At 41.8% G+C, this 15,287-nt stretch overlaps 1 non-coding gene across 1 annotated transcript; it reads left to right on the top strand.

Moving 5' to 3' along the window:
- Positions 1 to 10,802: 10,802 nt before the first annotated feature.
- On the top strand, positions 10,803 to 10,909 carry LOC126021543 (U6 spliceosomal RNA). Its single transcript, XR_007500050.1, has one exon. It is a non-coding gene; the product is annotated as a U6 spliceosomal RNA (small nuclear RNA).
- Positions 10,910 to 15,287: the final 4,378 nt, after the last annotated feature.

Raw genomic sequence — 15,287 nt, 5'->3', positions numbered from 1 at the left:
TATGGATGTACAGATATAGTTAAATGATCAATAGATGATGGGGTATGCACATGAAAACAGAACATTTCAATAAATTCCGGGGCTGGAGAGATAGCATGGAGGTAAGGCGTTTGCCTTTCATGCAGAAGGATGGTGGTTTTTGGTGTGACCCCCCCCAAAAAAAAAAAAAAACCAAAACTCAAAAAATAAATTCCAGAGAGCAGAAAATATATACACAATAGTCTCTTGTAACAAAAAAAAATAAATGAACACAAATAGAACAAAGGTAAAAAAAAATTGGGAGGTGGGGGTTTGGTTTTTGGTTTTTGGGCCACACCTGGTGACGCTCAGGGGTTACTACTGGCCATGCGCTTCGAAATCACTCCTGTCTTGGGGGACCATATGGGATGTCGGGGGATCGAACCACGATCTGTCCTAGGTCAGCCAAGTGCAAGGCAACCACCCTATCGCTGCGCCATTGCTCCAGCCCCCAGAATTTAGAGTTTTATTTATTTTATTATTTTTTTTTTTTTTTTTTTTTTTTTTTTTTTTTGTTTTTTGGTTTTTGGGCCACACCCGGTGACGCTCAGGGGTTACTCCTGGCTATGCGCTCAGAAGTCGCTCCTGGCTTGGGGGACCATATGGGACGCCGGGGGATCGAACCGCGGTCCGTCTCCTAGGCTAGCGCAGGTAAGGCAGGCACCTTACCTTTAGCGCCACCGCCCGGCCCTATTATTATTTTTTTGTTTTGTTTTGTTTTCGTTTTTGAGTCATACCTGGCAGCGCTAAGGGGGTTACTCCTGGCTCTACACTCAGAAATCGCTCCTGGCAGGCTCGGGGGACCATATGCATGCCTGGATTCAAACCTTCTGCATGCAAGACAAACACCCTGCCTCCATGCTATCTCTCTAGCCCCCAATATTGGAGTTTTAAATGCTTTCACTGTTATTCACACACACACACACACACACACACACACACACACACACACACACACATTTTTTTTTGGTTTCCGGGTCACACCTGGCAGTGCTCATGGGTTACTCCTGGCTCTATGCTCAAAAATCGCTCCTGGCAGGCTCAGGGACCATATGGGATGCCAGGATTCGAACCACCGACCTTCTTCTGCATGCAAGGCAAACACCTTATCTCCATGCTATCTCTCCGGCCCTAGTTCACAAAAAAATTTTAAGAAGAAATGGGCCCAGAGAGATAGTACAGCGGTGTTTGCCTTGCAAGCAGCCGATCCAGGACCAAAGGTGGTTGGTTCGAATCCCGGTGTCCCATATGGTCCCCGTGCCTGCCAGGAGCTATATTTCTGAGCAGGCAGCCAGGAGTAACCCCTGAGCACTGCCAGGTGTGGCCCAAAAACAAAACAAAAAAAAATTTTAAGAAGAAAATCTAACCATTTGAATTTGTAGAACCTAGAAAAACTGCAATCCTATGGTATCTAAAGTAAAGAAAAGGAAGATAAAGAAAAAGGAAGATAGTAATAAGTATTAAAATATCCAAATAATTAAAATTAGGATTGATTAACAAATTCAAGAGCTTCTTATTTGCAGAATATGGTGCATGTTTGAAAAACTAAATGAAAAGAATAGAAATGAAAACAATTAAGAAATGCTAATTTCTGTAGAAAGGAATTTTAATAGACTAGCATAGAATCATATATATATATATATATATATATATAATAACATACCATGTTCCACTTATGTAAGTTTCCAAACTTTAAACAAAAAATATGAATGTGCTAGAGAAATAACAATAAGATAAACTGGGGAAGAGAAGTGATTGAAAAACTGCCCTAGAAGACTCCACAACAAGGTAATTTTCTAATAGATTCTTTTAAAATTCACAAATAATAAAAATTCACATCCTCCATAATTTGTTTCAGAGCATGTAAAAAAAATGGAAAATTCCGCTATTCATGTTGTAATTCTTCCCTTTACTTTCTTTTGTGCCTGTCTTTCACCATTTATTATATTGGTCTTTTACACTCAGTTAATCTCATATTCTATCAAACTTGCTGCTTCACAAAAAAATGGTTAAAGAACTTTTTTGCCTCTGAGGAGCTCTTAATAGTCTGTGAAACATGTTTATGGATTTTTATAAAAAGTAAACAGGAAGATGATTTTTGCATCCCATTCAGAATCTAAAACTTCAGTAATAAATATTCTTAATGAGGGTGACTTTTTTTAAACAAAGACAAATGATCTGTGATTATTTTTCTATCTTTTTGTAATTTAACTTGAATATCTAATGGGGTGAGGCCTTCGATTGTTTCTTTTTGACCTTTTGAAAGCAGCTGCTAGTTGTCCAGTTCTTACCTTAATTTTTCTCCTATAAGCATGTCCCTGACCAAGTAGTTGCCCCCTAAATACCTACTGTTACTTCTTCAGGATCAACTGTCAGGAAGCCAGTCTGGTTATGATCAAGTGAAGAAAAATGCTTGGCTAAGGAACCACTTGCCATCAGACCTGGCATGCTCACTGGAAACTTAAACAACCTGAATTCCTCCAAAATATTTCCAAATTAGAGGACGTGTTCACCAAGTTCAAGGACAAAGGCAGAGAAAGGAGCATTTTGCTACCACACTTCACTTCTTCCTATGAATGACAGAAGTACTTTATTCATGTACCCACGAAGATGTCTAAAAGGGTTTGTTTTCAGCAGTTTTGCTGAAAGCTTTCACCATTGATTCAAGGCAACCCAAAACATTCATCTTGAAGCTCTTCAACACCTGAACAATGACAAACTTTTCCTTCTCTCTATCTCCTTTGAATTTTATACTTAGCATGGAACTAAGGGCAGCAGCAACAACAACAACAACAACAACAACAACACACACACACACACACACACACACACACACACACACACACACACACACACACTTCCTGAGTCTGGAAGCTTGATGGAAAGCACCACTATGCTTTTTGTTTCTCGAGGCCTAACACAATAACTAGCACACATTTTACCCCTAATAAATGTTATTTGAAACAAAATCAAATTGCATGGAATTGAATCTTGCTAAAATTAGAGGTATAAAAGAAAAAAGCTAAGGGAGCAACCGAGGAAAACAGTTTCTAATTCTGCCTGGGGGAATTGGGAGAAAGCAAAACGAAAATAACACCAAGTGTGTTTGGAGGAGTTATACAAACCATTTTGACAATGCAATTTAATGGCAGGGAGCAAACATTTATTTAATTTTAATAATAAATGCTTACACGTTTTTACGCAGCATTTTAATCTTTGAAACCCTTCCAGGCACTACATAATTGAATTTTTTGAGATGATATTCTTCAAAAATCATCCACATCGATTTAATGTTCCCAACAGAGCAGTTAGATAGAAATATAAACAAATTAAAGTCGAGACAATACGAGGCTGAGGTCTTGGCTTCACATTTCTCAGACCACCCAATCACCCAAGAGCTAGGCCCCAAAGGAGCCGTTCCTCCAAGCTGAGAACAGGCATGTGGCTGCTTCAAGTCATTGGAGACTCCACAAGTTCTCAAGAAACCTCACCACCACCCTCTTTAACTTCCTAGAAGAATGGAAATTGAAGTCTTCCCCGAAATTAGGGATTTTTACCTGAAATCACTTTCTCAGAAGAGAAAAGTTTCTTGCAGGATGAGCATCCCATTTCTGAGACTGTCCTGGTCAGGTGAGTCCCCTCCTCTGTCCCTGTCCCAGGTCCCTTTCGTATTGCTTCCACTCAGGTTTCAGACCCTTAATTCGCTTCACTAGCTTTAGAAACCACATCTCTGGAGAGTCTCCTTCGGTATGTAACAAAATGTGTTCTTGTGTCCTGCTCATCTGTCTAATATTCTTTTGATGGCTCGGTCAATTACAGAAGAGCCCAGGGGGTGGTGGAAATTTCCCTCCACAGTAGCAAGAGGAGACAGATGGCCCCGACTCGGTGCTTGGCAAGGGGGAAACCACCAATGACCACGTGATGCCAATGTCACCTTATCATGGACACAAAGGAGAAAATCCGAGGTATTTAGATCTTTGAGGTTCTGGGGTACAAAATGACACGTTCCAAGAATAGCTTTTCTTCTTTTCTTCTTCTTTTTTTTTCTTTTCTTTTTTCTTTTTTTCTTTTTTAGTTTTATTTTGGGCTATACCTGGCAGTGCTCAAGGGGTTACTTCTGGCTCTGCACTCAGGAATCACTTTTGAAGGACTCAGGGGACCATATGGGATGCTGGCCATTGCAAAGCAACTGCCCTACTCACTGTGCTATCACTCCAAACCTGAGACACATTTTCTGTAGTCACCTCTTTCCTAGTTTTGTTTCTTTGGGGGTTGGGTATACAACCAGCAGCGCTCATGGTTTACTCCTGGCTCTGTGTTCAGAAATTACTCATGACAGGCTTGGGGGCACCAGATGGGATGTTGGGGATTGAACTCAGGTTGACCCCAATGCAAGGCAAACACCCTACCAGCTCTGCTATCGCTCCAGTCCCAGTCACTTCAGAACTGGGAAGTAGGTAAACAGGAAGTAAGCTTGTCCTGATGATACAGAGTGTGATGTGAGTTTTCAGCTCTACAAGAATGACAATGGGAGGCTAGAAAGAAAAACTGACCTGATCAGCTACTTTCAGGTCCTGGGAAACAAGGGTCTCCCATAGAAATGAAGTGGGGATGCTCAAAGGTTAGTTAGAGGCATGGAATAGGTGACACTGGGCCTCACAATGAAATTACCTACATTACCTGCCTTCATCTCAGTTATTTGTGTCCAAAGACACCATTTTATTGTTAGTTTCATTTAAATTCTTTTTTTTTTTTTTTTTTTTTTTTTGGTTTTTGGGCCACACCCGGTAACGCTCAGGGGTTACTCCTGGCTATGTGCTCAGAAGTTGCTCCTGGCTTGGGGGACCATATGGGACACCGGGGGATCGAACCACGGTCCTTCCAAGGCTAGCGCCGGCAAGGCAGACACCTTACCTTTAGCGCCACCGCCCGGCCCCTCATTTAAATTCTTAGCTCTGAATTCGAGATCCATCCTACAAAGATCATGAAGATAAACAGCACTGCAATAAGGAATGAGAGTTTATTTTTACTAGCATGCTGGGGTTGCCCCTCATTAAGCAATGACCCCCTAGGCTAATTTCCAAATACTTTTATAGGGTCACAGAGGTTTCAAACCATCACAGTTAACCTTTAAATTGATTGGCTGCTGTCTAGGGTGCTTCATTTTATGGCTAGAATGGAATATTATGGTTTATGGGGCTTTGGGGTCTGCGTCAGCTGAAGTAATAGAGGAGGGGCTTGCAGGCCTTATCTGCCCAAAGGCCCCCGTGTTGCTAGTTTATCTAACTGTTTTTGGTACATGCCCTCAAAGTTCCTGAAACCGGCTCTTCTGGCTTCATCCCTTCTGCCACATATCTGAAGCCTGTCATGGCGGTCTTTAAGACTAAGCCAGAGTTAGAATGGCAAACAGCATTTAGTTCTAAACAACTTACATTCCCTTCTAGCTTTTAACAAAATGAGTAAAAGTAAAGTTTCAACACTAGACTTAGTTCTCTCTGTCTCTGTCTCTGTCTCTGTCTCTCTCTCTCTTTCTCTCTCTCTCTCTAACACATACACACATTTTTTTGTAGCAAGATGTTTAGTGGGCTCTTTTTTGGAGGGCAGGAGTCACATCCAGAGCTTACTCTGGGCTCTGCATTTAGGAATTATTCCTGACAGTGCTCAGGGAGCCATATGGGGTGCTGGGGAGAAAACCCAGGTCTGATGTAAGGCAAACACTTTAACCACTGTACTAGCTCTCCAGCCCCTGATGGCCTTTCTTATTATGATAATTTTGAGTTCAACTCCAATCAAGGGAACAGGAGAAAAGCACTTGTTGATATATTTAAGGGATTAGTCTATGTACCCTTTTTTTTTTTTTTTTTTTTTGGTTTTTGGGCCACACCCGGCAGTGCTCAGGGGTTACTCCTGGCTGTCTGCTCAGAAATAGCTCCTGGCAGGCACGGGGGACCATATGGGACACCAGGATTCGAACCAACCACCTTTGGTCCTGGATCGGCTGCTTGCAAGGCAAACACCGCTGTGCTATCTCTTCGGGGGCCCAGTCTATGTACCTTTAAGGGGTGATGATGCCCATAAAATATGCAGTGAGATCATGTACCATGTACGCAGGCACCATGTTTCTAGACCCCATGCAGAGGGGCCTAAAGAAACAGGGTAGTAGCAAAGAAATAATAAACTGCGCCAGTCTTCGCTTTGTAGTCTCTCTTCCAGTGCCAAGCCAAAACTGACTTTCTTTATTATCCCTGAACAAAATCCACCAGGGTAGGGCAGGGCAGGGCAAAATGATCCAGGTGGGCTTTTCCATATCAATGGAGAGATTTAACAGAAAGAGGAAGATGGAGAAAACCTTTGTTTTGGGTTAATAGCTGGGTGCCATCATACAGACACCCCCCATAGCAGCAATTGAACTGGGACATGCCCCCCCCCTGTAAATGACAACTATCCTAAGTATAAAAAGGTAGGGCCTGGCAATTGGGGGGGGGGCGGGCAGGTAAATACCAGAGTAGATCCTGCCGACCAGCTGAAACCTCTAGACCCAAGCCTCCATCCTGTTGTCTCTCTCTCTCTGTCTCCTGTTTCTGTCTCTCTGTCTCTGTCTGTCTCTCTGTCTCTGTGTTTCTGTTTCTGTCTCTCTCTATCTCTGTCTCTGTCTCTCTCTCTGTCTCTGTCTCTCTCTGTCTCTCTCTGTCTCTCTGTCTCTGTCTCTGTCTCTCTCTGTCTCTCTCTGTCTCTCTCTCTGTCTCTCTCTCTGTCTCTCTCTCTGTCTCTCTCTCTGTCTCTCTCTCTCTCTGTCTCTCTCTCTCTCTCTGTCTCTCTCTCTCTCTCTCTCTCTCTCTCTCTCTCTCTCTCTCTCTCTCTCTCAATGCTTAGGCTAAGTTGCTAAGTCCCTACAGCCCCTTTGGCTCACTTTTGTTTATTTAGAAAAAAAAATTAGGAGGCCCAGAGAGATAGCACAGCGGCGTTTGCCTTGCAAGCAGCCGATCCAGGACCAAAGGTGGTTGGTTCGAAACCCGGTGTCCCATATGGTCCCCTGTGCCTACCAGGAGCTATTTCTGAGCAGACAGCCAGGAGTAACCCCTGAGCACTGCCGGGTGTGACCCAAAAAAAAAAAACAAAAAAAAAAGAAAAAGAAAAAAAAATTAGGGCCCGGAGAGATAGCACAGCGGCATTTGCCTTGCAAGCAGCCGATCCAGGACCAAAGGTGGTTGGTTGGAATCCCAGTGTCCATATGGTCCCCCGTGCCTGCCAGGAGCTATTTCTGAGCAGACAGCCAGGAGTAACCCCTGTGCACCGCTGGGTGTGGCCCAGAAACAAAAACAAAAACAAATTAGAAACACCAAAAAATAGGGGTGATGGGAAAAAAAAAAACCCACCAAAGAATAACTGGAGAAAGTTTCCAAGTGGCAGAGTGAGAACACTGACCACCAAAAGACTTCTCTGGAGATCTGGGGAGTGAGAGGTCTTCAAGAGATGATGGAAGGAGGAGAGTGAAAGAAATGAGAGGAGCTAGCTTTCCATGCTGTGTTTCAGGCAAGGGAGGCTCCTGGGAAGAAGTCTGAACCCAAAGAGGGGACTCAAGTTTTGCTTTAGACTCAAGGAGATATTCCATCTCTTGAGAGTGAATCATAGCTCCTTTAGCAAGGTTGTTTTTATAATGCAAGTCACTCAAAAGAAAAAGCCTTGCCCAATGTGTTTCTGGGGTCAGGGAACTGAGGTCTGACACAGCCCCCAGGGGAAAAACAATACCGCCCTGTCCTGTTTGTGGCCTTTGAGATCATCCCATTCAAGAAACGAGTTACAAAGCCTTAAAACCTCAACTCACTTGTCCTAACAGGGCCAAAATAAACATGCTGTTACGTGCTGGATTCAGAGCACAGTTGTAATGACCCAGTTGGTTTAACTGCCTGGTCATCCAAAGAATTGTGCAAAAATTACATCTAATAAACAGTCCCCGCAGAAGCTGGGCAGAATGGCACACACAGCTGCAGCTTTGGACTCGTCTCTGTCTTTTCTTATAATATCCCACCCAATAAAACTGAATAATGAAATGTAGATCAAGCCATCATTAACGTGACATTATGACTTGTCTAGATAATCAAAACCTGGCAGGCATTCAGTGTAATCATGGTTTTAAACAAACACTTGCTTTTCCACTCGGAAAGAGGCCAAGAGACTAACCTCAAAGATTATTAAGGACAAAGTTTAACTGAAGGCACACATTTCAGCCAAATCTTCAAAGGTCCTCAACTGAAACAATTCTCAAAAGAATATGACATTTGAGTGAGAAATTACATGGCCCAGCCCACCCTCACCCCCACCCCCAACCTCTAGCCCCAGCCCAACTCCCTGGACTTTGAAAATAGCCTTTTGATTGGGAATCAATGAGACCCCATATTTGTTTCTTCACCCTTGAACAGCCCATAAATAGTTTCTCTCATGATGACCTGCTTTTGTGGTCAGCTGCTAGAAGGGTCCATGGTGCAAAATAGACCCAAAGGAAAAAATTAACACACTAGGAGATGGCTTAATAGATGAACTAATAAACTTTGGAATGTCTTGTAATTGTGTGTTAATGGCAGAATCTTCTATATTAAAATGACTCCCAATTTGAATTTATAATACTTATTCTATAAAGCCTTCATAGTTGAGAGGCTGGACCATCTATTCACAAGGCTTCTGCCCAACACATGGAAGAGAATTCTATGTGGGTAAATGGGAGATAAAGGGAGACTTTTAATTTGATAACAGGTCAGTGATTTTTGAATTGTTAATATATAAAAAACCCCAGAGGCATATACTGAATATATAGCCCATGAAAGACAAAATTAAATAAACAATAAAGCAATTTGCAAGCTGGACCATAATTTTCAGTTCTCCTGGAGTATTTTAACAAGTCCTTTAGCATCAGACTTAATACCAGACAGGAAGAAGACATGTACATTAACTTAGCTTCATGGGCCCTGGATGTGAAAAAAATAGGTGGGTGGGAAAGCATTTTAGAACTGAAAATATAACCCAGAAGAGTACACACAGTTCCATGGAAATCCTGAGGACATAGACCCTTCTAAAAAAAAGTGCTCTTTCTTTCTTTTTTTTTTTTTTAATAGATTTCTCAATTTTATTTATTTATTTATTTATTTTGGTTTTTGGGTCACACCCGGTGGTGCTCAGGGAATACTCCTGGCTCTACACTCAGAAATCGCTCCTGGCAGGCTGGGGGGACCATATGGGATGCCGGGATTTGAACCACAGTCCTTCTTCATGCAAGGCAAATGCCCTACCTCCATGCTATCTCTCCGGCCCCCAAAGTGCTCTTTGTTGATGCAATTACAAGATAATGAAGATGAGATCTACTGAATATACTGAGTATAAGCCGAGTTTTGGGACACAAAATTTATGCTGAAAAACCCAAACTCGGCTTATACTCAGGTCATACAGGTTATTTGCAGGTAGTCTCCAGTCGTCTTCTGTCATCTGCTGGAGGGGGCGGTGCTTCAGCTCAGTCCACAAGTTGAGACTGAGCTGAAGAGGTAGGCCCTTTAACTAAACTGGATGCCACTGAACTATTTAACCCACAGTAGTCTGCGCTTTGTATTAAGACCGACAGCAGTGATGATGACAATGTCTATGCCGATACTTTCACATCAGATACAACTGAAGCTCTGTTTGGACATACAGATGATGATGATGATGAATCCAGTTTTGATGGATTTTAACGTTTGTGATTTAACTTGATTACCTGTTGAGCTATAGTTTTCTGCACTTTATTGAAAGTTTTAAAGTTATTGTTGCTAGTTTACAGTTTTTCTTTTAGAACCAGAGTTGGATGTCTCTCTTCCCTATCAGGTTCTATCATTTCAATAGATCCAGCTCCACAGCTCTTAAACATTTGCTCTACCCCTCCTCATTGCATGTCACATTATTCATACAGTTCCTTACAAAATTTCACCTTGCGCACAGTTATAGTTCCTGTCACTAGGTAAAAAGGGCAGAGAAGGAAAAGAGCAAATCCCAATCTAATTCTTCATTAAATCCCAAGGATTTAACCACAAAGATTCAGCCTCAGCACAGTAGAAGCAGAACAAACACAATGGGGGAAGATACATAAAATACCAAGTCCAATGAATGAAAACAATAAAACAGAAAGATCAGTCAACACCATTTAACACAGCCAATTAGACAATAACTTGAATGACACCATGGTAAGGATGTTTCATGAACTAAAAGGAATGATAACACAGGTAGTTAGTAAAGCACAAGAAATTATGAGAGCTTAAATGAGAAAGCTACAAGCAGAAATGAAAAGTATGATAAGGAGAGATAAAAAGCTTTATAGAAACTAAGCATAATAACAATAGCTGAAAAAAGATTGAGGCATTTCAAGCTGAAGTGGATAAAACCTCTAGAAAACAACAAACAGAGAAAAAAAATTCTGAAAAGAGATGAACAGCATACCAGAGAACTATGGGATGAGTTCAAGATGTACAGTAAAGAATCATCAGAATCCCTGAAGAATGTTAAGGTGAATTTTTGTTTTTTGTTTTGTTTTGTTTTTGTTTTTGTTTTTGGGTCACACCCGGCGGTGCTCAGGGGTTACTCCTGGCTATCTTCTCAGAAATAGCTCCTGGCAGGCACAGAGGACCATATGGGACGCCGGGAATGGGATTCGAACCAACCACCTTAAGTTCTAGATTGGCTGCTTGCAAGACAAACATCGCTGTGCTATCTCTCCGGCCCCTTGGTGAATTAAAAAACAAAAAAACAAAAAAACTTTTTATTTTGTACTCACTTTGGCAACACATATACTAAAATTGGAACAATACAGAGAAGAATAGCATGGCCCCTGCACAAGGATGACATGCAAATTTGTGAAGCGTCCTATATTTTTGTTTTTCTTTTTTTGTTTTGTTTTTTTGTTTTGTTTTGGTTTGGTTTTTGGGCCACACCTGGTGGTGCTCAGGGGTTACTCCTGGCTATCTACTCAGAAATAGCTCCTGGCAGGCACGGAGGACCATATGGGACGCCGGGATTCGAACCAACCACCTTAGTTGCTGGATCTGCTGCTTGCAAGGCAAACGCCTCTCCGGCCCCACTTAAAATGGTATCGAAGCTGGAGCCATTATACAGTGGGTAGGGCACTTGCTTTGCATGTGGTCAATCATGTTTCTGTTTTTGTTGTTGTTGTTTGTTTTTGTTTGTTTTTGAGTCACACCTGGCAGTGCTCAGGGGCTACTTCTGGCTCTATGCTCAGAAATCGCCCCTGGCAGGTTCGGGGGACCATATGGGATGCCATGATTCGAATTAACATTCGTCCTGGGTCGGCTGCATGCAAGGCAAATGCCTTACTGCTATGGTATTTCTCCAGCTTCTCAGTGAAAATTATTTAAAATAGAAAAAAACTTAAAGACATGAATTGAAAAATGACAAAATCTAAAAAGAGAGAGACAATAAAGGCAGCAAGTTCAGAAAAGGGATTGAGATAAAAAAAAAAAAGAAAAAAAAAGAAGAAGAAGAAGAAAAGAAAAGAAAAGCCCATAAAATTCCTAGCAGATCTATAAACAAGACTCTTTGGGTCAGAAAAGAATGGGAAAAAAAGAACAGGAACACTCAATAAGATAAACACTTCACCAAGAATCTCCTGATAGTACAGCAAGACTATCATTCAGATTTGAAAGTATAATGCAGAGGTTCAGGGGCAGGAAACAGTTTAGGGAATTCATAGCTTTGGAAGCAATTAGTCTTGCAAAAGCACTAAAGGAGCTTAAAAGACACGATATGGGGCCAGAGTGATAGCACAGTGGTAGGGTGTTTGCCTTGCACATTGCTAACCCGGGACAAAACGAGTTTGATGCCAGGCATCCCATATGCTTCCTGAGCCTGTCAGAAGCCATTTCTTTCTTTTTTTGTTTTGTTTTGGGGCCCACCTAACAGCGCTCAGGGGTTACTCCTGGCTCTGCACCGAGAAATCATTCTGGCAGGCTCAGAGGGACTAAATGGGATGCCAGGAATCAAACCCGGGTGCATCCTGGGCCAGCTACCTGCAAGGCAAACCTCTACCGCTTTGCTATCTCTCTGCCCCCCCCCAAGGAGCAGTTTCTGAGCACAGAACCAGGAATAACCTCTAAGTGCTGCCAGGTGTGCCACCCCTCTGCCCAATAAAAAGACAAGACAAACTTCTCAGCACTTGACACTGAGTATGGCATTCATTCATAAAACTGACAGTTGCCTTCTACTAGATGAGGAAAGTCTTGTTTATGCCAAGCTTATTAAGGGATTTTTATACACTCGCAATTATGAATTAATGTTTCATATATATTCAATATTCTATATCTGATTGGGTGATTATTTTTACAATCATAGAGATAATTATCATGATATTTTACTTATTATTGCCAACACTTAAGCAGTATATATTTTTCTAAGAAAGCCAGTATTTGCTTTCTTGGGATAAAACACACTTTTTGTACTTTTATAGGTCTATTTATAATTCCCCCTTACATTTGTCTTCATTCTTCTCACTCTCAGTTAATTATCACTATTTTACAGTTTTGTGGAATTTCAAAAAATTAACTCTATGCATCTACAAGCGTATAGGTATCTTCATTCACCACCTCCATGAGAGAGACAGAGAGGAGAGAGAGAGAGAGAGAGAGAGAGAGAGAGAGAGAGAGAGAGAGAGAGAGAGAGAGAGAGAGAGAGAGAGAGAGTTCCCATATAGAGATAAAAAAAATAGCAAGGAAACAAGTGATCAGATGATTTAACTGGTCGTTCAAAACAAGAGGCACATGTGGTTTGGGTGGAAAGACGGATCAGAGATTGTCCTTCAGTGGCCAGATAGATATAGTACAGTGAGAGGGACACTTGCCTTGCATGTGGTGGACCCAGGTTCAATCCCTGGCATGCCATATAGTTCTCCAACCATGTCAGGAGGGATCCCTGTGAGGGTAGTAAAGTATGAAGTAGAAACAGTGAATCATTAAAGAGACCCGCACATCTCCCATTCTTTTTTTATTTATTTATTTTTGTCACACCCAGCAAGTGCTCAGGGGTTACTCCTGGCCCTACGCTCAGAAATTGCTCCTGGCAAGTTCGGGGGACCTTATGGGATGCCAGGATTCAATCCATTGTCCTACATACAAGGCAAATGCCCTACATCCATGCTATCTCTCCAACCCCAAACATCTTCTATTCTGTCCTTCTTTCCTATGAAGTGGATCCATCTCAAAGCTTTAAGAAGTTCAGAAAGGTCAAGGTCATATGCCAATATGTCATTTGCAAGGTCGATGAGATAGCACAGTAATAAGGCTCTTGACTTGCATGCCTTTGACATGCATTCAACGCCCAGCACCACAAATGGTCCCTCAAGCTCTGTCAGGAATTGCTCTCTGAGTGCAGAGCAGGAGTCAGCCTTGAGCATAGCAGGTGTGGCCACCAAACCAAACCAAATAAATATATTAGTTAATAATAAAAAATATATTAATTAAAATAAAATGAAATAAAAAAGTTAAAAACACATGAACATTTAAAAGAAAGGAAGAAATGTCATTTGAATTCAGGTCTGTTCTCTTGGTATTCCTCTGCCTCCTGCCATCACGAGAGAGCAGATGGCCAAGTGACAACTTGCTGTTTCAGGGTTTGCAAAGCCTGCAATGACAACAACAACAAAAAAAATACAAGAACCAGGCTGTTCTTCGAAAAAGCTGCCCTTGAAGGTCACACCTTTGTGTGGCTTCTGTGAGCCTGTGATGTCAGTTTTGGAAGACATCATGCATACAATCACACAGACGTACATTCACACACATTATGCAATGAAGCAAATTTCTGAAAGAGTAAATTTGCATTCTGAACAAAACTTCATTAATTCAGATGCCACTAATTCATAATCAGTGTTATATTAATAGAAACCCAGCTGAATTTTACCTTTGCAAACCCTTTCCTAATAAATGAAGCTAATTATATAGCAGTCTGATATTTATATTCATCACTGAGTGCCAGAGCACTTTATTATTTTCAATTAAAATTCTGCATTTCTATTCATCACTCTATCACTATCATTATTATTCTTAAGTCATACTTGCCGAACTTAGGAAGACAAGAGAGTTTTCAGTAGGTGTCAGAGTACAGATATTAGAAACAGCTGTGCCACAAATATTTGCTTTATTTTCCAAAACTTGCATGTTCACTTCTACAACATGAAATTATGGAATGCATATATATTAGATTACACCTTGGTTTTTTTTTTGTTTTTTTTTTTTTTTTTTTTTTTTTGGTTTTTGGGCCACACCCTGTGACACTCAGGGGTTACTCCTGGCTATGCGCTCAGAAGTTGCTCCTGGCAACATATGGGGACCATATGGGACGCCGGGGGATCGAACCGCGGTCCGTCCTAGGCTAGCGCAGGCAAGGCAGGCACCTTACCTCCAGCGCCACCGCCCGGCCCCAGACCTTGTTTTATCCATAACAAGATCACCCCTGGTTTCTTTGTGTCCATTTACAACTTGGTGTTTCTCAAAACAAAGGTATTCCAAGCTTCCTCCTTCCTTTTCACCTGTACCTTTGACATGTAAAATTCATCTAGACTAGATTAGCATGAGATGGGTACTTTTGTCTCTCACTGGACACTCACCCTCCCAATTGAATGTCAACTGGTCAATAAAGAGAGGTTTCTGTTTGGAGGACCCAGAGAGACCATGAGGCAAAAAAGCCACCTGACTCCATGAGTTTTCTCCCTGTGACTGGCTTGGTTTACAAATTCATTGAAGCTACCCTGCTTCAGACCCACTCACCCACGATTGGAAATATGGTGTGGGGATTTATTTTACACATATACACAGACAAGTCTAAGCTTTTGTGGAATAGTAAACATGATCCTTACTAAGTGTTTTTCGGGTGGTTATTCTGAGGTAGTGAAATCAGTCAGAACAAAGAACTGCAGTTTTTTTTTTGTTTGTTTGTTTGTTTTTGTTTTTGTTTTTGGGCCACACCCGGTGATGCTCAGGGGTTACTCCTGGCTATGCGCTCAGAAGTTGCTCCTGGCTTGGGGAACCATATGGGACGCCAGGGGAATCGAACCGAGGTCCGTCCAGGGCTAGCGCTTGCAAAGCAGGCACCTTACTTCTAACGCCACCGCCCGGCCCCAAGAACTGCAGCTTTAAGACTTGAGTAGGAGTGGGTAGTTCCAGATTATTTAATAATAAAACTCTAGCGAGGCCTGATAGTTTCAGACTTTGACATATATTTTATTACTTCCAATAGTCTTCTACGTA

This window comes from Suncus etruscus, chromosome 10 (assembly GCF_024139225.1).
Source record: "Suncus etruscus isolate mSunEtr1 chromosome 10, mSunEtr1.pri.cur, whole genome shotgun sequence".
NCBI classification, from domain to species: Eukaryota; Metazoa; Chordata; class Mammalia; order Eulipotyphla; family Soricidae; genus Suncus; species Suncus etruscus.
This window is presented reverse-complemented; position numbering and strand designations above follow the sequence as displayed.